General features: G+C 31.4%; 1 protein-coding gene across 2 annotated transcripts in view; it reads right to left on the reverse strand.

Annotated features, from left to right (window-relative positions):
• CYRIB (CYFIP related Rac1 interactor B) overlaps window positions 1–6,165 on the reverse strand; it is a 71,514-nt gene extending 65,349 nt beyond the window's left edge. For both annotated transcript variants that reach the window (XM_003760386.4, XM_031947197.1), the window contains exons 1-2: window positions 6,151–6,165; window positions 2,492–2,544 (exon numbers count right to left, since the gene is read on the reverse strand). The gene's annotated coding sequence lies outside the window, so the exon portion shown is untranslated. The remainder of the gene's footprint in view (window positions 1–2,491; window positions 2,545–6,150) is intronic.
• Window positions 6,166–6,416: the final 251 nt, after the last annotated feature.

A 6,416-nucleotide genomic window follows, 5' to 3' on the forward strand; every position in this document is an offset into this window, starting at 1 on the left:
TAGAAAAAAAGGAGAAGAACTTTTATGTTCTAAAATATTTAAAGTAGCTCTCTTTGTGGAGCAAAGAAGTGAAAATTGAAGGGATGCCCCCAATTGGGGAATGGCTAAATAAATTATGATACAGGATTATGAAGGAATACTACTATGCCATAAGAAATAATGACCTGGTTCATTTTATTTTATTTTATTATTATATTTGTTTTTTGCTGAGGCAATTGGGGTTAAGTGACTTGCCCAGGGTCACACAGCTGGGAAGTGTTAAATGTCTGAGTCCAAATTTGAACTCAGGTCCTCCTGACTTCAGAGCTGATGCTTTATCCATTGTACCACCTAGCTGCCCCTCATTTAAAAAAAAAAAAAAAAAAAAAGGAAATTTGTATGAAATCTGAGAAAAGGTTGGAAAGGCAGTTTTGAACCAGACTATGAAGTGCTTCAAATGCAACAAGGAGTTATTTGAATGAAAAAGAATCAAGGATCATTGGAAAAATACTAGTATACTCAACAGGAAAAGGAAAATCTGGTTAAGTTCTTATGTAACAGATGCTTATGTCCTTACAAATAAAGATAAATGAGGTCCAATGGTAAGTGATTTTTCTCTAAGTCATTCAATGACACAGGAAAGACAGAATCCAGGCCCTTTAAGACTGTCTATCATTTTTTCCTCTACATCATATTGCCTCTTCTAAGGACCCCAAAATAACAATTTAAAAAAAAAATGCAATACCATACCCATCTTTACAAAAGTACCCTTTATTTATAATAAACAATTAATTCATATTTCCATTATATATTAATAAAATAATACTAAGTAGAGAAATAGCCTAAAGGTATTTAAATTTTTATCAATGTACTGAATAAAGATATAAATTAAATACTTGACAAATCTGTAAAGAATACATAGCTGGAAAAGAAAGCTAACATTCTGAAAGAAAAAGTAAAGATCTAAACTCCTAAAATAACTTGAAAACCAAAACACTGAGCTGAACTGCACTAAATCTATTAGGGCAGAATTTAATAGGACTAATTACACTTGGGTTTAATTCTCAAATGCAATAAATAAAACATAGCCTAAACAGTTGATTATTTTTAAAAGAGTAGTATTTTAATAGATTATAACCTTTGTGATATGAAAAATGTGTGACATAAAAGTGGAAATCTAATGCAATCTTAGGAAATATTAAAATAGGCAAAGACTAGGAAAGTGGTTTGTAAGCAAAAAATAAAAGTTTTGCTTAACACAATATGCTTTTCTTTGAGGAATCATGATATACTGAACATATATAGTTAACATTACATGAGGAACAGGAAGCCCAACCCATGTGTTTTCCCTTTAATAAAGGCAGTCATTTTTGTTGAGTGAGTAGGAGGAGGAGGAAGAGAAGAAAATGAGTTGTCTCAGGTTCCCCCTCTTTGGAGATCTTTAAAGCAAAAGGTGGGTTACTTTTCAAGAATATCATATAGAAAGACCTTAATCAATTATAACTGTATTAGATCAGGTTGGGAAACATCTAGCTCATAGGAATCATTTGCTAAAGCAAGCAAGGAGGAAATGAAAGCAAAGTACAACAACCTCCCATAGCTCTTTGATAATTTGGTATGGCCTTCGAATGATGTTTATAAATATTCAAATGGCCCTTGACAGAAAAAAAGTTTCCCCACTCCCTACTCCCTGAAGTTATTTCCAACTTTAAGATTCCTTGATTCCATAACAATAATAGGTAAAGTCAGCCCAAAAGACTTTCTCATAATTTGCACAAACATTGAATATTTAAAAGATAAAGGCAACTCTTTAAATACAAGAGGCTGCGGAAGAATTGTCAAATTGCATTAGTAGTAGTTTCCTAACTGTACATTAACTACAACAAAAAGAGACCCCTAGATGGCAAAGTAGCTAGAGAACTGGGCATGAAGAAAAATGAACTTAAATCCTGTTCAGGCACTTAGAAGCACATATTAAGGGTAGCCCACATGTCTTTGATCTATAATTTCTTAAATATGAACCATAATTTTCTAATATACTTTTTGTGATCTTCTGTACCTATTAAAAACAATGAGAATTCATATATATTATTTTCAGAGTAGTCTTTGCTTATATTACTCATAATTACATTGTAAGAAGAGATCTATATCCCATGACATGTGCTTTAGTACATATTCACAGTAGTCAATACATACTTATTTAATATTAATATGATCCTAATAGTAGCAGGACATGATGAAGCTTATCCTCCTCAATAAAAACGGATAAGCAAAAATTTAAGAGCAAAGACTAAGCTGTTTTTCATTTTTGTATTTCTAGTACTTTGCACAAAGCAGGTAATTGATAGATGTTTGTCAAACTTATTATTTAAAATTTAGTAGAAATTTTAAAACCATAAAGATGACAGAGTATAAGGGGGGAAAAAATTGGGTAAAATCTTATTTAAACAAAATAGAACCAATTTAAAAGTGCATTTCTCTTCACATTAAAGTCCATCTGAAAATGTATTACCTTTGACTTTGTGTTCCTGATGGGGGGATTGGAAAGTTGGGAAGAGGAATAAGCTGTGGGATACACAAACAAACAAAGTCAAAATATGTAACAGCTTAGATTCTGCTAAATTAAATTTTCATTCTTCACATTCTAGCTAAACTTTTTTGTATACCTTATGTTTCTTACTTTACAGCATCCATTAACATCATGAATTAAGTTTCATTAAACCCAAGACCTTAAGAGTAAGACTTTGTAGTTTATCTAATGCAACCTAAATGAATTCAGAAATTCTTTCTATAATGCAGATCATTATCTAGTTCTATTAAAACATCTTTCTAGTGATGATGAGCTTACTACTATAACCAGTAGCTCATTTTACTATTGGGCAATTATAATTATAAATTTCTTTAGGCTGAATAAAATCATAATTTTTTTTTCCAATATCAAGAGTCTGTCTTGTCTATTGAAGTTGGAATCAAAATAGTTGGGTTCTGATTTTTAAAAAGTGGTCAAAGAATATAAACAAATGTTTGGGTTTTGATTTGGTTTTCTTTTAAAGAAAGGCATAATTTGGGATAGCTAGATAGCACAGTGGATAGAGCACCAGCCCTGAAGTCCAGGAGGACCTAAGTTGAAATTCACATAATAATGCCCCGTGTGATCCTGGTCAAATCACTTACCCCCAATTGCTTCAGGGGGAAAAAAAGGCATAATTATCAATAATCATTCCAAAAAAAGCTCAGCAGCACTAATAATTTAAGAAAATATAAATTAAAACTGAGATAATCTCATTACATTTTATAATTTCATAGATTCAGACTTGGATGAAACTTTTAGTGACATCTGGTCCAACCTCTTCAATTAAAATTTGGAAAAAGTTATTATCAGAAGTAACTTGCCGAAAGTCATATGGGTAATGAAATCAAGCATGCAAAGAAGCTAAAAGATAGTGAAATGCACTGTAGAACACACCATTTTAAGAAACCCTGCTAGTAGAGCTGTGAATTAATTCAACAAACTCTAGGGGAATCTGGAATTATTGCCCCTCCAAAAAAAAGTTTAATAAATGTCATACATGCTGACCTAGAAATTCCCATACTTGGACCATATCAAAAGGAGGTTACTGAAGGAAGGTAAAAACCCATATGAACAAAAATGTTCAAAGAATCATTTTTTTGTGATAAAATATTTGCCCAAACACTGAAGAGTGATGAGATAAATTATGGTATAATAGAATGAAATATTACTCTCATAAAGCATGACAAATGAGAATTTTGAAACAGATGAGAAAACTTTAGGAAATAATGAGAAAAGCAGAACCAAATGAACTGTGACTATGTATACAATAATCATAGTAACTGCAGTATATATAGAATTATTACAATCATGTAAATGAAGTCAAAATAGAAAAAAACTAACTAATCAATTACAATAGTTAATGTTAGTATCATACCATTAATTTAAAGGACACAGCTTTCTTTTCTCTCAACAACTGATTAGTTTTTTTGGGTTTTTTTTTTTTTTTTTTTTTTTTTTAGGGAATGTGCTTTTTAAGGGTGTTTTCAGTTTTGTTCAGAAATGAATACCATGTTGAAACAATATGTATCAATAAATTTAATATTTTAAAGACCTGGCTGGGAGGCCTAAGGCAAATCCTGCAATTTCTGGAAGAATCAGTTTCTTCCTCTGCCCTTCTTATCTTAAAATTGTAAGCCAAGGGCTTTGACAATACTGATGTTCTTGTGAGGATTGTGGGAACTGAATGTGGATCACAACATAATAAAATCTCTCTTTTTGTTGTTGTTCTCTTGCATTTTGTTTTCTTATTCATTTACTTTCCTTTTTTATTTGATTTTTCTTGTGCAGAAAGAACTGTATAAATGCTTACAAATACTGGATTTAACATATATAACATATTGGATTGTTTGCCATCTAGGAGAGAGGTGAAGGAAAGGATAAGAAAAGCTGAAACACAAGGCTATACAAGAGTCAATGTTGAAAAATTATCTGTGCATATGTTTTGAAAATAAAAAGCTTTAAAAATTTTAAAAGGGGGGGGGGCTTTGAAATTCTAAAATATATAAAAGCTATTATTGTTTATATTCCTACTCACGGCCCTAATTTTTACTTTCTGGATCAACACAAATATATGAGGACAGGTATTATGACTGCAAAGAACCTGACTCTGTGACCTCTGAACACACTGATGTGCGAACACTAGCAGAAAATGCCAAAAAATGTGTAAAACAATGAGAAATCAAGTATATGAGTCTTTATTAACAAGTGTTGAATTAAGATAGCAAAATGTTTAACAGCAAAATCTAATTGTTTCAATAAATTCCATGCTAATTAAGAGGGTGGGCACTTCATAAGCTTGTGATCTGTACAAAAACTTCCTGTTATAAGATATCTGTTATAAAGATAGGCTACATTTTGATTAATTCTTGCCTGTTATTAACCATACTGAAAAACTAGTTTCTGCACTAACCAACCTTTCAAAACCACATATGCTGTTGTTGTCTTAGCACATATTTTTTGAACTGCACTAAGAATGTGGGACACCATATATTTTACAAATACCAGTGTCATCACTGTTAGATGGGAAGAAATTCATCAATTTCAAAGAATATAGAGAAGATAATCAAATCTAACTTTGGGAATTACAGAAGGCAAATGAATCTATCTCCATTTCTTTTTACATTCTGTAGAAGTTTTCCTGAATGCTTCTGACATCTGTATATGTTAGGAATAGACATATTGACTATACCTGTAGATCCAAGTTACTCTATATACTGAGGAACAGGGAAAAAAAAAATCTAAATTTTCTACCCCAAAGTAATTAGTTATTTGTAATTTCAGATGGTTTTCTGTTTAAAATCCTCCACAACCTGATTCCAATCTACTTTTCCAGGATTATTACATATTATTTCCTCCACACTTTCTGATTTTATTCTAAATAACCCTATTGCTGTTCCTAACACACATTGTATTCCTTGGCCTTTGCACAGACCTTGATTAACCTCTGCCCTAGCTACTCATGCCACCCTCTCAAAATGACCTTTTGTATTTTGTATACATATAAATTTTATTTCTTTTGAAAGAATATTCCTGAGGGTAATTAAGTAGGTTCACTTCTGTCCCAGTAAACCTACACATAATGAGCACTTTTAAAAATGTATATTGTCTGACTGAATAGGAAAGGGAGCAAATAGCTAAGGAGAGGCGCCATGGGAAAAGAAGGGAATAAAAAGAATCCCATTCTTAGACCACCTTAGTCCTACTATAGTCCTTAAAAGATAATGATCTTTGATAATAAAAATTTCATTAGCAATAAGAATTAGCCAAGTACTGTACTAACATTGGATCAAGGTTGGAAACCTACAGGCCTTGGGTCAAATATAGTCTATTTTAATTTTCATGCAGCTACTGATCAAACACCTTTTCTCATTCTCCTTGATGTTAATTCTTTAGAGTGTTTATATTCTTTTCACAGATACAGAATAAAAATCCTCTCTGACTTATATATAACCACCAAGAGTTGTTATGAAGGTTAATTCTCAAACAGAAGACATGCTCACAGCCCCTATCAGAACAAGTACCAAAATTACATAGAGCTAGCTATGCCTAAAGCTGTAAAAAAATTTCAATAGTGCTTTAAAAATCTTTAGTAGCAGTACCTTTGAAGACCACAAGATGGGAATATTGCTGCTCCAAAGTCTTTTATGTATGCATCTAAATGCAAATGAAAGCAGTTTGTTTAAAAAAATTATTTTAAAATATATGAAATTGTATGAAATACATATTAAATGAATAACATTCCAAATTTTTATAAACCAAAAATCTTCATGTACCAATATATAAAAATAAAAAATATAATCCTACCTCACAGAACTAGTGAAGTAACATAAATATCCCTTCCAATGTTATAAACACTTTTCAGATA

This window comes from Sarcophilus harrisii, chromosome 1, assembly GCF_902635505.1.
Source record: "Sarcophilus harrisii chromosome 1, mSarHar1.11, whole genome shotgun sequence".
Lineage (NCBI taxonomy): Eukaryota > Metazoa > Chordata > Mammalia > Dasyuromorphia > Dasyuridae > Sarcophilus > Sarcophilus harrisii.